A 19,917-nucleotide genomic window follows, 5' to 3' on the forward strand; every position below is an offset into this window, starting at 1 on the left:
GAGGGAGAGGGAAAGGGGAGTACACTAGGAATAAATTGCGCCTGGTGCACTATTTGTTTGCATGCATAGCCTGAGTTTTTTCTAGCGCAGATTCACTAAAGGAAATATGCAAATCAAAGTAACGGCGCAAACGCGCCCACAAAGATTGCTGAACACAATCTGCATAGCGCAATTCCCGATCTTGCAGGTTAGTGCTGTGTTTTGGCAGGCAGTTTTAACTAACATTAATTGCAGCAGGCAAATGGTGCAAATAGTTTTACGAACAAAGAACAGAGTCTATACCAGTGTTCGGGATGCTATTTTGAAACTGTAGCTACCTAAGTTAAAACAAAAGCTACTTTTTTAAATAGGTAGTTAGCTACACTACAGGTAACTAAAAAAAAAAAAAAAAAAAAAAAAAAAAGCAGCAAATGACATGGCAGCTATTTAAAGAAGAAAATATTGTTAAACATATAAATAAATAACAATTAGAAGATATTTAATTTGGGTGGTATTTAACAATTAGGGTGACAACATTACTTTGAATTTAAAAATGTATAATAAATATAAACTAATCAAGCTAGAAAACACCCTATTGTATATAACTGATATGAATATAGAGATAAATAGCAGAACTTAACTAAATATTACACTTAAAAAAAGAAAACAATGTCCCTTTAATTCTGTGTGGGGCCCAAGTAAATTAGTGCATAATTTATATGAACTAGTTCATGTATGAACCGACTCACTACAATTAATTAGAGTTCTTAACGCTAAATGTGAGTGTATTGTTAATGTAACCAGTTCATTGACATGAACTGTGCTAAAGAACTGATTCAATTATATGATTTGTATTTCCCAGCACTACGTGAGAGACGAGTGTGTTTGATTGCTCGGCTCCATTGCTACGTGTGCAATACAATGTGGCAAAGGTAGTGCTTTTTGATGCTTCAGAGCTACTTGTTGGAAAATGTAGCTTGTCACAGGAAAAGTTACACTATTGTTGTAATAAATATATACTGTCAACGCTACTGAAAAATTTAGTTAAGTTTATAGTGCTACTTTTAATAAGTTACTCCCAAACACATAAACATCTGCACACTAATTCATAAGCACACACAAAAGCAATTAATGGTCAGTGCAGTCTGCGCAAGCAGCACAGCCCTTATGACTCAATAAATTGCTGTCACACTTGTAGGACTTAAATTGCATATTATACATCAGATACCATAATCAGTGAATCTCATAAAAGCCTGGTCTGACATTGATGATGCTGTTGAGATTTTAGTTTGGTCTGTAACTGTGATTTGTGTCACAGCAGGTAGGCAGTGGACTGAAGACACATCCAGGGTACATAATGAACATCAGCCAATGTGCACTGCTTCAAAAAAGAAGCGAGAATAAAAGTGTTGAATTTATTGCCCATTCAGCTAATTAAATGGTGGAGGTGTATGGATGAAAGAGAGCATGTGTGAAGAGCAGATCAGTTCAGAGAGTTTATTTGTGTGTGATTGTGATTGAAGGGGGGGGGGGGGGGGGGGATATTAGTGGTCCTCTGTAACATGGTTGTGAGGTTAATTAATCTCTGTCACTTTCTGTTTTCTGCACAGACAGACACACATGTCGTGAAGTAGACCAAAAGAGAGTGCAAGTAATTTGCTAAACCCTTCAGTGTGATGGTTTTTCTTGTCAAACCTTGCCATTGTATTATACACTCTCTCTCTCTCTCTCTTTCTTTTAAACTTTCATTTTCTTTTGACTTTCTCTGACAAACATGCACACACTTGCAATCACATAGACAAGTGCATTTTTTTACACAACATAATCACCTGCACTGTGTGTAAGACTAGGGTTGTTAGGGTTAAATTTAACTTGCCTATTTCTGAAACATACACACACACAATGCTTTTGAAGAATTGTAAGGTGATGTTTTAAAAATGATTCTCTCTCTCAATTTCAATTTAAAGTACTTTATTGGCATGATTGTGTTTACATACAATATTGCCAAAGCATTAATACACAAAACAAGACAAATAATATTAATAAAACAGTAACAAATAACAATAAAAACAGAATTAAAATAAGGTGCCAGGTAATGAATAAAATAAAATAAAAACTATAATAACAATATACACTATACTATATATTTAAAAAAAAGCATTTAACAAGACATTATGAACATTAAAAAATAAAAATACCGTGACTGAAGTACATTAAGGCAGTGATTGGTTTCTGAGGGTGTGCAGCTCAAAAATGAATTTAGCTGCAACTGATGCATGATTGTCCTCCCCCAGTAACACCTGCATTTGATCTGTTTCTGCTGAACTGGAAAACTGTGGCATGAGGTTTGAGACTTTGTCAAATTATTTCTCTCTCACCTCTGTAAATTTCTCACAGTAAAGGAGAAAGTGTGTCTCTGTCTCGACCTCACCAGTGTCACAGTGAGCACAGACTCGTTCTTCCTTTGGAAGCCATGTTTGTCTGTGTCTGCCTTTTTCTGTGGCCAGACTGTGATCACTGAGTCTGTATTTGGTGAGGATCCATCTCTGTTTTGGATCTCTTACAGTGTAGAGATATTCTGCTAGATTATACATTCTGTTTAGGATCCGATAACATTCCAATTTTCTTTGGTTTATACTTTCATTTTCCCAATGGTCCAAATATGAATTTTTGCTTTCTTTTTTGACTTGGTTTATTGTGATTTGTTCAGCAGTGCTGGTCTGAAACTGGTGTTTGTTAGTTGTTAGTGGGTTTGTGAGTTTCAAAGCCAGCTGACAAAGGAGAATGGTTTTAGACTTCAGCTCTTGGGTTTTAAGGGCTTCATGTTGCAGTGTGTTAGGGGAACTTGAATTTAGGTGTGTCCAAAATTTGAGGGATAGTTTTTCAATATGTATAATTAGGGGGAATCTGCCTAGTTCGGCCTGGCATGCATTAGTAGGTGTTCTTCTCTGAACTCTTAGAATGTTTCTACAGAATTCTGCATGCAGGGATTCTATGGGGTGTTTGTCCCATCTAGAGTAATCTGCCAGACAGAGTGGACCCCAAACCTCACATCCGTACAGAGCAATAGGCATAATAATACTATCAAAGATTTTACACCAAATTGTTACAGGAATGTCTATTTGGGTAAATTTGCCCTTAATAGCATAGAATGCTCTTCTGGCTTTCTCTTTTAGTGCATTCACTGCCAGACCAAAACCACCTGAAGCACTGATTTTAAGACAGAGGTAGTCGTAGTGTAGGGTGTGTTCTATTGCAGTGTTTCCCAGAGTGAATGTGTATCTGGTTTCCTGTAATCTGGCTTTTTTTTCTGGAAGATCATCATTTTAGTTTTTTTCAAATTGACTGTCAGGGCCCAGTTCTGACAGTTTTCCAGCAGGTCCAGGTGCTGCTGTAGCCCTTGTGCAGTAGCTGACAGCAGCACCAGATCATCTGCATAGAGAAGAAATTTTAACTTCAGAATTATTTAGAGTAAGACCGGGTGTTGCAGACTGTTTCTACTAGCACTGCTAACTCATTAATGTAAAAGTTGAACAGAGCTGGACTCAAACTGCAGCCCTGTCTCACTCCACACCCTTGAGTGAAGAATTCTGTTCTTTTATTGCCAATTTTAACTCCGCACCTGTTGTCCGAATACATGGATTTGATAGTGTCGTACATTTTACCCCCAATGCCGGATTGTAGAATTTTATAATTTAAACCATCATGCCAAATAGAATCAAATGCTTTTTTAAATCAACAAAACATGCATACATTTTGCCTTTGCTTTTTTGATGAACATGCTGGTTGACTAACGTGTGTACCGGGTGAATGTGGTCGGTGGTGCGGTGGTTTGGTAGGAATCCAATCTGACTCTTACTCAAGACATTGTGCTTTGTAAGGAAGGCCTGTATCCAGGCGTTCAGGATAAAACAGAAAGTCTTCCCCAGATTACTGCTCACACAAATGCCTCGGTAGTTATTGGGGTCGAATTTGTCTCCACTCTTATATAATGGGTGTATTAAGCCCATACTCCAGGTATTAGGAAAGTAGCCAGTTTGCAGAACCAGACTGAACAGTTTAACAAGGCCTCTTGCATTACTGCAGGGCTGTGCATCAGCATTTCTGTTCTAATATTGTCTAAACCACATGCCTTTTTGGGTTTTAGCTTCTTAAGTGCATCTGTCAATTCTTCTCTGCTAATCTGATAATCTAATGGGTTTTGGTTATTTTTTATTGTAGATTCCAGATGACTCTTTTGCATGTTTTTTTGGCCAGGTGTGAGATTTTCTGGAGAAATTTCTTTGAATACATTTTTAAAATAGCCTTTCCATAATTCTCCGTTTTGTATGGCTATGTCCTGGCTGTGTTGTTTATTCAGACTGTTCCATTTTTCCCAGAACTGATTGTTATTAATTGAGTCTTAAATTTCATTAAGAGTGTGGTTAAGGTGTTGTTGCTTTTTGTGGTGTATTGTATTTTTATCTATAAAAATATTATCTATAATGTCCGATTCTGAATCTGTCTTTGCATTTAGGTCCCGACATAACATCACATTCCCATTGGCCTGGAATTGGCTGGTTTCTGTCTGAAGCTGATCAAAATGATTGTCCTTGTAGTACGGAGACTCTGATGGAGGAATGTAGGCTGCACAGATGTAAAGGTCCTGATCACAGTCTATGATGCCTTTTTTGAGTTTAAGCCAAACATGTGTTGAGTCTTTTTTCATGATTGATAGGTTGTTTTTTAAAGTCTCTTTGTACCAAATGATGACCCCACCAGAGTCTCTTCCGCATTTCACATTACAGTTAAGTGATGGCAATACAATTTCCCTGTATCCAAAGGGCAGTGACTGTCCACGTCTGATCTGCACCATGTTTCTTGCAGAATAATGATGTCCTGGTTATAAATGTTTTCCAGAAACTCTGTTTTTAAAGTCTTGGCCCCTAAGATTGTGGAGTAGAGGCCTTGAATATTCCAAGAGCTTACAGTCAAAGAAGCCATTGTGAAATAAATTGAGGTGTTTTGGTGGTCCAGATGGCTTACCCCATTATTCTACAGATGAGATGTTGAAGATGTCTCACCCCTGTGATGTCTGAGGAGTCAGTGTGTATTTTTCCCTTCACTACATAAGCATAAGTGAGCTGCTGTGAATGTGGGAAGGGCTGTGCTGTTCTGTCAGGTGCCTCCTGTTGTTGTGTGTGAGGGTTAATTAGGTTGATTGGAGCTGGGCTGAGAGGTGTTTTGTTGGGCTTCAGTGTGTTGTGGTCTGGTTGGTTGCTCTCTTCTTACTGGAGTGTGTCTGGTTTGTGGGCCCCTTTGTGTGGTTGAAAGTTGGTTACTGCGATGACTGTTGGAACTTGTATGCCGATGTTGTGAGGGTGCAGATTGGGAATTTCTGCAGAGTGATGAATCTTTTTGGTTTTTAGCAAAGACTCTTACACTCTCCTGGCTTAGGTGCACATGGTCATATAAATCCTCAGTCATTAGACTTGGATGGTGGGCAACGTTGATGGCCGTAATAAGGCTGGAACATGCAGTTGTTATCCTCTGCTTGATGCTATTGGTAAGGTCAGCAGGTCATAGCCACTCTTACGACACAGTCTGCAACTCTTTCCCTCTGGGTAAAGAGGTTGTTGGTTCCTGTGTGGATGATGATTCTATGGGTTGTGCAGAGTGGACTGACAGAGGATTTGGAGTGTGCTGTTTGTGTGGGGCACCAGAATTTGCCAACCGTGTGTTTAGGGAAGAGCTTTAGTGGTGCAAGAACTTACCATTTGAGTCTATAAGAACTGCTGTTTTTGGTGGTTGTAGTTTCCAGACTTGAGGTTTCCGAGAGTGTTTTGGGGTATGGTGAGTGGTTTGAAGGTTTTGTGTTTGAGGAGTACTGCACTGAGCTGGCTGTGTGACAGTGCTGTCGCTGGTCTCCTGACTGTTCTCTGTAGCAGGTTGCTCATTGTCTTTCTGTGAGTCGGTGGATGAGCAACTGAAATGCACTTTATCGGTGGTCTGCTTACGTTTTCCAGTTTTTCATTAATGCTATGAATAAGTGTGTCTTTTTCCATCAGGTCTTTTCTCAGTTCAGACACTTTTTCATTTAAATTATTGGTGTCTTTTAGGAGATTTTTTATTTTCATCTCCAGCAGTCCTATTGTGGTGCTGTATTCTTCTTTGAAAGCCTTTAACTCCTCTCTTAGATGTTGAGAGGTGTCAGTTTCTTGGAGTTTGCTTTCTTTGAATTCAGTGATTTCCATTTCCAGTTGGGAAAGGCACTCCTGAATGCACTGAATAGAAACTGTTGATCTGGGTGAGTGTGGGTAGAGAGGGGCAGTTTGTGTGCATGATGGTGAAGCTGTGACCTCCTCTGCTGCTGTTGTTGGGGGGAGAGAAGACTTTTCCTTCTCAGCTAGGACTTTTAGTTCAGAAAAGTCTCTCTCAAATTGCTCAAGTATGTCCTCTGAGGCCTGTACCATTACAGTGCCATTGTGATACAGGCTGAAAAAATAAAAAATAGTTATACACATACGAACATACACACACAGACACACACATACATACACACACACATACACATACATAGTGCAATCTAATACAAATCTGTTATGTACAGTGCAAATACAAATCTGTTATGTACAGTGCAAATGTTTTTTTTTTATTTATTTTTTTTTACTTCAGAGGAATGAAATGGCAGAAGAGGTTGGATGTGTTGGATAAATATGAAAAAAAGACTAAACTATGCATTTCACATAGTTATTGCTCAATGGGGCAATTTAACTGCTCATGAGATGGATAGCCTGAGGGAAAAAAAAAACTGTTCTTGTGCCTGACGTTTCTGGAGCTCTGAAGTGTCGGCCAGAAGGCAACAGTTCAAAAAGGTAATGGGCAGGATGAGTGGGGTCCAGAGTGATTTTTCCAGCCTTTTTCCTCACTCTGGAAGTGTATAGTTCTTGAAGTGGGGGCAGGGGGCAACCAATAATCCTCTCAGCAGTCCGAATTGTCCTTTGTAGTCTTCTGATGTCTGATTTTGTAGCTGAACCAAACCAGACAGTTATTTAAGTGCAGAGGACAGACTCAATGACCGCTGAGTAGAACTGTATCAGCAGCGCCTGTGGCAAGTTGAACTGCCTCAGCTGGCGAAGGAAGTACAACCTCTGCTGGGCCTTTTTCACAATGGAGTCAATGTGTGTCTCTCACTTCAGGTCCTGTGAGATGGTAGTGCCCAGGAACCTGAATGACTCCACTGCTGCCACAGTGCTGTTTAGAATGATGAGGGGGGTCAGTGTTGGGGTGTTCCTCCTAAAGTCCACAATCATCTCCACCATTTTGAGCGTGTTCAGCTCAAGGTTGTTTTTACTGCACCAGACAGCCAGCTGTTCAACCACCCTTCTTTATGCAGACACATCGTCATCTCGGATGAGGCCGATGACAGTGGTGTTGTCTGCAAACTTCAGGAGCTTGACAGGGGGGTTCTTTGCGATGCAGTTATTGGTGTAGAGGGAGAAGAGTAGTGGGGAGAGCACACATCCCTGGGGGGCACCAGTGCTGATTGAACAGGTGCTGGAGGTGAGTTTCCCCTGTCTCACAAGCTGCTGCCTGTCCGTCAGAAAGCTGGTAATCCACTGATAGATAGACATTGGAACAGAGAGTTGGTGTAATTTATTCTGGAGTATAGCTGGGATGATGGTGTTGAAAGCTGAACTGAAGTCCACAAAAAGGATCCTTGCATATGTCCCTGGTCTGTCCAGATGTTGCAGGATATGATGCACTCCCATGTTGACTGCATCGTCCACAGACCTGTTTGCTTGATAAGCAAATTGAAGGGGATCTAGAAAGGGTCCAGTGATGTTCTTCAGGTGGGCCAACACCAGTCTCTCAAATGATTTCATGACGTCACAGACGTCAGGGCGACAGGTCTGTAGTCATTAAGTCCTGTGATTTTTGGTTTCTTTGGGACAGGAATAATGATTGAGCATTTGAAGCAGCATGGGACTTCAAACTGCTCCAGTGATCTATTGAAGATCTGTGTGAAGATGGGGGCCAGCTGGTTAGCACAGGATCGAAGACACGCTGGTGAGACGCCATCTGGGCCTGAAGCTTTCCTCGTCTTTTGTTTCCGAAAGACGCAGCTCACATCATCTTCACAGATCTTAAGTGCAGGTTGAGTAGCAGGAGGGGGGAGGAGGGGGGTTGCAGGAGGTGTTGGTGTTTGTGTGAAGTGAAGGTCAGAGTGGGTGTGGGGTGTGAGATTGGGCCTTTAAAATCTGCAGTAGAACACATTCAGGCCGTCAGCCAGTTGTTGGTCCACCACAGGGTTGGGGGTAGGAGTCCTGTAATTTGTGAGTTGTTTCATGCCACTCCACACTGATGCAGGGTCGTTGGCTGAAAACTTGTTTTTCAGCTTCTCAGAGTATCTTCTTTTAGCCATTCTGATTTCCTTGTTCAGTGTGTTCCTGACCTGATTGTACGAGACTTTATCCCCACCCCTGTAAGCATCCTCTTTGGCCTGACGAAGCTGCCTGAGCTCTGCTGTAAACCACGGTTTGTCATTGTTGAACTTTAAATAAGTCCTAGTAGGAATGCACATATCCTCACGGAAACTGATATATGATGTAACAGTATGTATGTGAATATATGTGAACTCGTCCAGGTCTGTGGCTGCAGCCTAAAAAACACTCCAATCCATGCAATCGAAGCAGGCTTGTAGTTCCCACTCTGCTTCATTAGTCCATCTCTTTACAGTCCTTACTACTGGCTTGGTTTATTTTAATTTCTGCCTGTAGGTTGGAAGAAGATACAGTGATCTGAGAGTCCCAAAGCTGCTCTAGGGACAGAGTGATATGCATCCTTTATTGTTGTGTAGCAATGATCCAGTATGTTCATGTCTCTGGTGGGGCATGTAATGTGCTGTTTGTATTTGGGCAGTTCACGTGTGAGATTTGCTTTGTTAAAATCCCCAAGAATAATAACTGAGTCCGGGTATTGTTGTTCCGTGTCTGTGATTTGATCAGCCAGCTGTTGCAGCGCTGCATTCAAACACGCATTTAGCGCGATATACACACTCACCAGAATAAAAGAGGAAAACTCCCGCAGCGAGTAGAAAGGCTTACGATTAATAAAGAGCGCTTCCAAATTAGGATAGCACATCCACTTTAATGTTGTTACATCTGTACACCAACTTTCATTGATGTAAAAGCATGTTCCACCGCCTCTCGTTTTCCCCATTAACTCCGCGATGCGATCCGCTCTGAACAGCTGGAAGCCCGGCAGATGTAACGCGCTGTCCAGAATGGCTTCACAACAGAGGTTGAAAAGTCCTTGTTTGTGCAGGTGAGGAGATGTAGTTCGTCCGTTTTGTTAGGAAGAGAGTGGAGATTCGCAAGATGAATGCTCGGCAGCGTAGTTCGAAAGCCCTGCCGACGGAGTTTGACCAGCGCACTGGCTCATCTTCCTCGCCTGCATCTCCTGAACAGCAAAGCCGCACCTCCCACTAAAATGTCTAGCAAAATGTCTGAATATTCAAAAACCGGGGAAAGGCTGTCTGGTATAAGCTGTTGAATGTTCAGCAGTTCGTCTCTGGTAAAACTGACTGGAAAACGATTACTAAACACAGGACAAACGAACAAAAACAACAAAACTATAGGAGTGCTCCACACAGAGGTGGCCATCCGCGGCACCATCATGATGCATTTCCACCCATTTTTAAATCTTTAAAACTGGAGCAGAGTGCTGAGTGCCAGGCATTTGGGTACTCTGTATAAAAGAGCAGGTCTGTTTTTACTCTTCTGTCATTTATTTCCATGAAATATGCTCTGAGATTTTCTGGGAATTCTCTGATTAATTTAGTTTTAAATTTCTTTCTTGCAGTCTCGCTGGTTACATCATCAGGATATGTGATGGCCAGAGTGTTGAGGTTACACCCTTCTGATGAGGCATATCCATCCATTGTCACCTTGATTGCTTTAGGCCTTTGAAATTTAGATATGTGTGAGGCTATCCAGATGTCAGAATTTGTGATTGGATTAGCCGTTCTCAGACTATTGGCCTCTCAGTGTGCCATTCAGCCCTTTGTTTGGCTTAAATGTTTTCACACCTTCCACTTTGCACCTCTAGAAAAAATCTTGGGTTGTTGTTGAGCAGGTAGGCGGGCAGACCAAGGTTAACTCTCACTTTGTTTAATTTTATGTATTAAACTTAGCTATTTGTTTCCCTTAAGTTTCCAATATTTCAGACTTTAAAGGTACTCACTGCACACTGATACCATCAGACTGTCCATGTAGCTTCTCTGTTGGCTGATGCTTTGTTTCTGGTGTGGTCTGTGGAGTCCTTAAAATGCTGAGATTTCCAGAGTGTTTGTTCCAAAATTCCAAGTTTGTTTAAAAGTAATTTCAATCCAAATTATACTGATGCAAATCAGTGTAAATATAATCCAATATGATAATCCAATATGATCTAGCAATAAAATCCTTGTTGATCTAGCAAAAAATATTGTTATTTTTTTGTAAAATAGCAGGAGCTCAGGAGTGCATGACTCTCTCTCTCTCTCTCTCTCTCTCTCTCTCTCTCTCTCTCTCTCTCTCTCTCTCTCTATATATATATATATATATATATATATATAAACACTTCTATGTTTACCCAGTAATGGGGTTGGTTGTAACAACAGCACTTTGTACTTGACACTAATTTACACAGCTAAGAGACTAGTAGATTTCTAATAAATGAATTTAATTTGTAGCAGATACTGTAAATATGAGAAATTATATCAATGTTTGAGACTCTAGTCTAGAGAAAATGTTTGAAAACTAGTTGGAGAAAATTAGATCCATTTCTGAGAATCATAATAGTCCAAACTTTCATTTAGTCTGTTATTTGTATGATGAAAACAGTGCACCCAGGTGGTGTATCAGTGGATATTATCCTCCGAATGGTCTGTCCTAATTACATTCTGAATACACCGAGAGTCCAGTTTGTTTATTTTGATTTGCTTCACTAGTTCTGCTTGATTGATTCCAAGATCAGGCAACTTCCAGCAATACTGAAGACTTCCCAGCTAAATAGGCTCATCATTCTCGGTCAGTCTCAAACAGCACAGTTAAAATGCATAAAAGCAAGCCCAATCTAGGCAAGGAAATTATTATTATAAATTATTAACCAGTGTAAGCTGGTGCCAAAGTCACCTTACAAGCACAAAAATCCCTTGAGTCTCATTAAAGCTTAATGTGTTCTCTGAGAGATGGTCCCGTCTTGTCCATTGTTTCTGTGTTAGCAGTTAATTTAAAAAGAGATGTAATTCTCATCTGTTTATGTTGTTGATTTAACCTGGGAGCTCTCTTGCTCATTTGCGGTGTTGTCTCAACAAATGTTCTCCATTGCAGTTAAGTTGAAATAGCAAATTTTTTTCTGTCAAACCTGCTCTCACTCAAAGTTATGTCACTCTTGAGTTATCTTAAGTGATTGTTTCATCTCACTAGAGTTGAAGGCTGGAACTTGAAAATCCTCATCCCATGACAACATTCTGCAATATCATCAATCAGAAGCTTGGGTTTTTTATATTTTTTGCCCTATGACATTTTATTATTATTATTATTTATATAATTAATCAGATTAACCAGATTACATTTACTGACTTAATTTCAATTATGTTATTTTGTTACTTGGTTTACACTAGGTTTGGGAGAAGCTTGTCAAGTTAGTCCTGTCAATCACAATGCAATCACATATAAGCAGCTGCTTAGCTCACAATCCTTCCGGAATCTCTCCACCACCCCAACTCCACCTTCATTATTAATCTTAAATAACTTTGACCATTAAGATGCAGTTAAGTAGTCTGAATGGGGTGTGGGATGTGGGGGCTGAGCCACATGCACAAGCCCCTCATGTTCAAGTCCTTATTTTACAGAAAGCAAGCCAAATTAATTTACTCTTAACAATCGGTTTCCCATTTTCATTTAAAGGACTAAGTTGACATGCAAACTTGTAAAATATTTTTATACAAAATTATATTCTTTAAATGAAACATTTTTGAAATAGAATTATATATGTCCGTCTGTTGTGTTTCTACAACAGCTGAATGGACCTGCCAAATCTCGAGCTGACATTGCACGCTTAAGGCCTTTTCACACCAAACGTGAACCTTCGCTGTGATTTCTCACCGCGCTTAACATTTTTTATGGAAACAATGAATTCCTAACGAGCCCTTCACACCTGGAATGAACGTTTGTGCCAGATCATGCACCGACAAAGTGAAGCTTTTTTTTTTCTGTGTTGAAACACCCCAACCAATAATATTTGAGCTGTGAATCACGTGTCAGGAGCTGCTGCATTTCCCAAAACCAGCAGAACAGGTGGTGCTGAAGCACAGAAAGCTGTTTTGACTACGATATTAAACACTGAAGGAAATCCTGAGGAACTCCTGATCCAGCAGTGAGGACGTGTGTTTCATTTGCATCAAATGCCTTAAACAAAACAGCACCAAGTGTTCAATGGAAAGGAGGAGGCGGGAACCGGATGAACCATCAAAATAATATAAATGCATACAAGGCAGCTACCTGTAGCTCTCTCTCTCCCGAACTGCCACATCTCTTTGCACTTATCCCTCTCCTCGGCTGATTAGCCCGATTGGGGCCCTCCTCCTTGTCACACTCCTCCCTCCTTTGCCTCAGGCAGGGTAACCCCCGGCATGATGTACACTGCCCACCCGGCCCCGCCTGCTGGCAGGCCTTCCCCACCTTCTGCGTCTTGGGAGAGAGACAAGAGGAGGGAGAAACAAAACAACAAAAAGAGGAGAGGGAAAGGCCAACGCAGAGTGACAGTGAGAGAGAGAGAGAGGAAAACGTACTCGCCGGTTCCCAGACACGCCATGGCCTGGTCCTCGATCACTCCTCCACCCTCTGGCGGACAACAGCCGCTCCTCCCTGGGCAGACCGGAGCCAGTCCTCCGACCCCTGGCAGACAGAACGCCCCTCCACATTTCGGCGGCCGGTAGGGAGCTCCTCTGCCCCTGGCAGCGGCTCTACCACTCCAGGCGGTTGGCAGCGAGCCCCTCTTCTCCTCGTGGATGGCGGCCATTCTCAAATCACTTTATTGTCACACAACCATATACACAAGTGCAACAGTGGGTGAAAGTCTTGTGTGAAGTTCCGAGCAACACAGCAGTCATGACAGTGATGAGACATATACCAATTTACAATAAACATCAGATTTACACAACACAATTTACATATCTAATATACACATAATTACACAATACAATGTACAAATAATAATATACAATGTACAGTATACAATACATACAATATAGAATACACATACACACAATATAGAATACACAGTATTTAAATATACAGTATGTTATATTGTGCTGTATTGACATTCAGGCTGTCGGTTGATAGTCAGTTGCCAGTGTGTTGTTAAGAGAGAATGTAATTTATGACAGTCCAGTGTGAGATAATACGATTAATAAAGTGCAGTGCTGATGTATATTGATCGTGAGAGATCAAGAGTTCAAAAGTCTGATTGCTTGGGGGAAGAAGCTGTCATGGAGCTGGTGCGGGTCCTGATGCTGCGATACCGCCTGCCTGATGGTAGCAGTGAGAGCAGCCCATGGCTTGGGTGGCTGGAGTCTCTGATGATCCTCTGAGCTTTTTTCACACACCGCCTGGTATATATGTCCTGGAGGGAGGGAAGCTCACCTCCGATGATGTGTCTGGCAGTTCGCACCACCCTTTGCAGGGCTTTGCGGTTGTGGGTGGTGATATTGCTGTACCAGGCAGTGATGCAGCCAATCAGGATGCTCTCTACAGTGCTGGTGTAGAACCGTGTGAGGATGTGGTGGTTCATTCCAAACTTCCTCAGCCGTCTCAGGAAGAAGAGGTGCTGATGAGCCTTCTTCACAACGGCCTCAGTGTGGACGGACCATGTGAGTTCCTCTGTGATGTGGACACCGAGGAACTTGAAGCTGCTGACTCTCTCCACCGGTGCTCCATTGATGGTGATGGGGCTGTGTTCTCTGTCTTTTCTCCTGAAGTCCACCACAAGCTCCTTTGTCTTGCTGACGTTGAGGGAGAGGTCGTGCTCCTGACACCAGAATGTCAGAGTGTGCACTTCCTCTCTGTAGGCTGATTCATCATTGTCAGTGATCAGACCTACCACCGTTGTATCATCAGCAAACTTAATGATGGCATCGGAGCTATGTTGTAGCATCTGGATCAATCAGACAATTATTCATTATTTAATGAATAATCCAACAGACATCTCAAGACCGTAACAAGCAAAGGTCCAAGTTGGCCCAAGCAGACTCCGAGATGTCTGCTCTCCCACTGATCATTATCAGCTTTTACTCCCCCTTGCTGACACTGCTCCAGCAACTAGTGGACCTCAGAGACATTCCAGGTGGGGGAAGGTAGCCACATGCAAAAGCAAAGGAATGTGGGTAGAGTAACTCACTCCATTCCCCCATAGGAAAGACACATAACGCCCATAAAACAGACTTTCCTTCATTAATTTATAGACAAACTGTTCTATAAATGAACATGCATATCCCCAGGACATTGTGTGTATGATTATTACTGTCTCATATAGTGTCTTTTATACTGTATACTGTTTTATGCATGCTTTATGACAGAACCACTAGATAATGCAAAATTATTGGTATCATGCTTCCTATCAAATTAATCCTTGTGTGACGCCCTGCACATTGGTGTATATCACCGCCTTATAGCATGTATTGTATGCTTGTTAATTTAATCAGAGCATAAAGGGGCACAAACTGCCAGCTTACTCCAATCGTGCAAATGAGTCAACTTCCAAACAAAGGAACTTTTCCTGCTGGGAAAGTGCACCTTTCTCATTGGTCAAGCCAAACTCGAGAGCAGTGACCTCCCTCAGGAATTAAAGGGCACTGTCGGAGTGACCTCCCTCTCTCTTCGCTCTTCCTTCTTCCCCTGGTTGCTGTTCGTTTGGGACCGGAAACACCCGGTTCCACCGCGAGGTCGTGGGCCGGCAGTCCTCAACACATCAAGCCATGTGAAACTTCCTCGACCATAACAGAGTCAAACTAACACCGCAACTTCATCATCATTTCTTCATTCAACGTGGAAGAAATTGATTGCAACTTCAACACCATCGACTCAAGGAACCATCAAGACTTTCTCCTGAGACTGCATCCGGGTGCTCTCTCAACAGCCAAGGCATTGCAAGTATTGTACAATGAACTAACTAAACAGAGGTTTAGTATAAGCTGTGAACCCCTTTGTTAACAAAGGTGCTTTGAAGTAAGAAACTGATGGTTCTTTCAGATGGTTAAATGAGTCTTTTCATAGCTTCATTCTCCTGTTATGTTCCGGTTTCATTCACTTTCACTTTTCCATTTCCCATGTATGCGTGATTTGTGTGTATGTGTTTGTGATTTAGTTAAATAAAGCTTTTGTGTACATTCTTGCGAGTTGATTCTGGTCTGCTTGTAAATCAACGTTAATTTAACGATTTGATCACAGCTACATGCTAAGAAAGAGATATTTTTCTGTGGCCACAAAAAATATCCTTTCTGAGAGTTGATAGACGATCAATACTGAGTGTTCACTGGACGAACATATTAATTGATTCTAATATTAATTCAGCTACATCAAGTTAATTCTATTAACTGATCCAAATATTTATAATGAATTATAACGAGTTATGATTAATTATTCATATTTCCCTTCTGAGCTAATTTGCTACAATGTGTTGCCACACAGTCATGTGTGTATAGGGAATACAGGAGTGGGCTGAGAACACAGCCCTGCGGGGCTCCAGTGTTGAGGGTCAGTGATGAGGAAATGTTGCTTCCCATTCTAACCATCTGGCGTCTGCTTGACAGGAAGTCCAGGATCCAGCTGCACAGCGAGCTGTTTAAGCCCAGAGCCTGGAGATTCTCATCAAGCTTGGAGGGCACTATGGTTTTGAATGCTGAGCTGTAGTCTACAAACAGCATTCTCACATAAGTGTTTCTTTTTTCCAGGGGGGAGAGAGCAGTGTGTATTGTAGATGCAATGGTATCATCAGTGGAGCGGTTGTTGTGGTAAGCAAATTGCAGTGGATCCAGTGAGGTAGGCAGCAAAGAGCAGATATAATCTCTGATTAGTCTCTCAAAGCATTTGCTGATGATGGGGGTCAGAGCAACAGGATGCCTTTCATTTAAGCAAGTGATTTTGGATTGCTTTGGTACAGGCACAATGGTGGACATTGTAAAGCATGTGGGGACCACAGATAAGGAGAGGGAAAGGTTGAAAATGTCAGCCAGTTGGTTTGCGCACGCTCTGATGACATGGCCCGGAATGCCACCTGGACCCGCGGCTTTACGGATATTCACCCGTTGGAAGGATCGGGTTACATCCACTACAGAGACAGGGAGTGAACTAACCTCTGTAGCTTTGGCTGCAGGAGCTCTCTCCGTGAGGGCGGTGTTATATCCCTTGAAACGAGCATTAGTATTTAGCTCATCCGTCAGAGAGGCAGCGGTGTTCACGGCGGAGTCTTTATTCCCTTTGAAGTCAGTGATGATATTAATTACCTGCCACATGCTTCTAGAGTCGGTGGTGTTGAACTGTCCTTCAATCTTGTCCCTGTACTGGCGTTTGGCTGCTCTGATAGTTTTGCGGAGGGCATAACTGGCTTGTTTATGCTCCTCCGTGTTCCCGGAATTAAAAGCGGAGGTCCGTGCAGTAAGCGCCACATGAACATCGCTATTAATCCATGGTTTCTGGTTCGGGTAGATCCGTATAGTTTTGGTCGGTAAAATGTCCTCTATGCACTTACTGATGAAACACAATATGCTATCAGCGTATACCTCGATGATGTCATCAGAGGCGGACCGGAACATCTCCCAGTCCACGTGATCAAAACAGTCTTATAGCACAGAATCTGATTGGTCCGACAAGCACTGGATCATTCTGAGGGTGGGTGCTTCCTGTTTCAGTTTCTGCCTGTAAGCGGCAGAAGCAGAACGTAAGAGTGGTCAGATTTACAAAATTGTGGGCGGGGAAGGGATTTGTAGCCATCCCGGAAGGGAGTGTAGCAATAGTCCAAAACCTGGTCCCCTCGTGTGTTGAAACTGATGTGTTGGAAGGATTTCGGTGCGATTGATTTGAAATTGGCTTTAAAGTCCCCTGTCACAATGAATGCAGCCTCTGGGTGCGTGGTTTCCTGCTCACTTATACTCCCATACAGTTCCTTGAGTGCCCGGTCTGTGTTGGCTTGTGGCGGGATGTACAGAGCTGTGATAATGACCACTGTGAATTCCCTCAGTAGCCAGAATGGCTGACACAGAAGCATGAGAAATTCCAGATCAGGAGAGCAGAAAGACTTGATAGATTGTACATTCCTCTGATCACACCAGGATTTGTTGATCATAAAACATACACCACCACCTCTGCTTTTACCTGAGAGGTCTTTCACTCTGTCCGCTCGTTGCACGGAGAACCCTACGGGTTCAATGGCTGAGTCTGGAATCTCCACAGACATCCAAGTTTCTGTAAGGCAGATAATGCAGCAGTCCCTCATCTCTCATTGGAAAAATATCTCCGCTCTCAGCTCGCAGAGCTTGTTGTCCAGAGACTGAAGATTTGCCAGTAGAATACTGGGTAGTGGGGGATGATTTGCGCAACGTCTTAATCTGATGACAACGCTGGCTCTCCTTCCCCTTTTCTGGCTGCGTTTCCATGGCCGGGCTGCCCGGACAAAGGGCTCCGCTGGCGTGTTTGTAAACAGCGGGTCGGCATTGAGGAATTTAAAGTGCGGTTTTCGGTTTGCTATTGCAGAACCAATGTCCAAAAGTGTTTGTCTATCGTAGATGATAAGGCTGACAACATCCAAGACAAAAAAACATAAGAATTGTAGACAAAACAAACAAAAAACGTCATGGTTACTTTCGTAACCTCAATTCCCTGATGGAGGGAACGAGACATTGTGTCGATGTAGTGACACTAGAGGTCACTCTTGGGAGCCCCAAACACCTCTGCTTTTTTGAAAAAAGGCCAATGAGAATTGGTGAGTGGAATTTGCATGCCACTCCCCCAGACATACGGGTATAAAAGGAGCTGGTATGCAACCACTCATTCAGGTTTTGTGCTGAGGAGCCGAGACCAGGTCCTGGCCATTTCAGCGGGTAGTTCAGCATTGTGGCAAGAGGGACACAACGTCTCGTTCCCTCCATCAGGAAACGGAGGTTACGAAAGTAACCATGATGTTCCCTATCTGTCACTCACTCGACGTTGTGTTGATGTAGTGACACTAGGGGTCCCTACACAAAATGTCACAACTATCTGAACCGTGTTACGTGAACTGGTGGTGTGTGATGGGCAGACCACTGTGTGCCTCATAGCCAGTGCACCAGGCCATCACGTAACCTCCCCCAATGCTCTTATGAATGTTGAACGGTCCATCAGGAACAAGTCAACTGCCCAACTATAGGGACAGGCTAGCCCAGCTGAGGCCTCTTTCCCTCTCTTTTCTCCCCAAAAAGAGTGGAATTTGTTAACTGACTGGGAGCCATAAGTGTCTGCATCGGGGGGTGTCCCTCCCAATTGGAAGACACCGCGGAGACTACACCCTGCCCAAAAGGGGGGGGGGGGTATTTTGAGTGGAATACGTCACATGGTCTTACCGAGTCTTGTCAGAAGTATGTCATGTGAGGTCCAACCCGAAGGGGGAGGAGTTTCTACAGAGCATGGCGACCGGGGTCAGATGGGCCTCTGCCCAAGGAAGACACAGTTTGCCGACAGGGAAACGATTTTGCGGAAGATATCACATGGGGTCGTCTTCGGGGAACCAGCACATGTGGAGCACCTACCTCAGTACAGGGGCTCATTAGCACATGTACTGGTCCGGTCAGCAAGTTTCTCAGCAAACTCAACTGCCAGAGGGCTAAGGAGGAAAATCATCCAGGGATCACAGTCTGTGAACACGACTGGGAGTCAAGAGTGCACATCTTCACCTCAAGGGAGGTGAAAGGCGCTATGCACAAGCGGTACACCCGACCAGCTGTCCCGGAACTTACCTGCTCATGCCTGCCAATACACGGGACAAGACCGGCTCAACCCAAAGATTGTAGAACCTCGCAAAGGTGTTGGGTGTTGCCCAGCCCGCTGCTTCGCAGATGTCTGCCAAAGAGATGCCACTGGCCAGGGCCCAGGAGGCCGCCACACTCCTGGTAGAGTGGGCTTGTAACCCCGCAGGGGGTAGCATGTCCTGAGCCTGATATGCCATCGCGATGGTGTCAATGACCCAGTGGGTGATCCTCTGTTTGGAGACAGTGCTTCCTTTCCGCTGTCCACCAAAGCAGACAAATAGCTGCTTGGAGTTTCTAAGGCTCTGCATACGATCCGAATAGATGTGTAAAGCTCGCACCGGACACAGCAACGCCAAGGCTGGGTCTGCCTCCTCCTGTGGCAGCACTTGCAGGTTCACCACCTGATCCCTAAAAGGGGTCGTGGGAACCTTAGGCACATAGCCCAGTCGGGGTCTCAGGATCACGTGAAAGTAACCCAGACCGAATTCCAGGCACGATTCGCTGACAGAGAACGCCTGCACGTCCCCTATCCTTTTGATGGAAGTGAGCGCAGTCAGGAGGGCAGTCTTCAAAGAGAGTGCCTTAAGCTCAGCTGACTCCAAGGGATCAAAGGGAGCTCCCTGTAGACCTCGATGGACTACAGAGAGGTCCCACAAGGGGACGAGATGCAGTCTGGAGGGATTCAACCTCCTAGTGCCTCTCATGAACCTGATGATCAAGTTGTGCTTCCCCAAGTTCGTACCATATACTGCATCGCAATGAGCTGAAATGGTGACTACATACACCTTCAAGGTGGAGGGAGACAGCTGCCCTTCCAGCCTCTCCTGCAGGAAGGAAATCACCGATCCGACTGTGCATCTCTGGGGGTCTTCGCGTCGGGAAGAACACCACTTAGCAAACAGACGCCATTTTGAGGC

This window comes from Myxocyprinus asiaticus, chromosome 30, assembly GCF_019703515.2.
Source record: "Myxocyprinus asiaticus isolate MX2 ecotype Aquarium Trade chromosome 30, UBuf_Myxa_2, whole genome shotgun sequence".
Lineage (NCBI taxonomy): Eukaryota > Metazoa > Chordata > Actinopteri > Cypriniformes > Catostomidae > Myxocyprinus > Myxocyprinus asiaticus.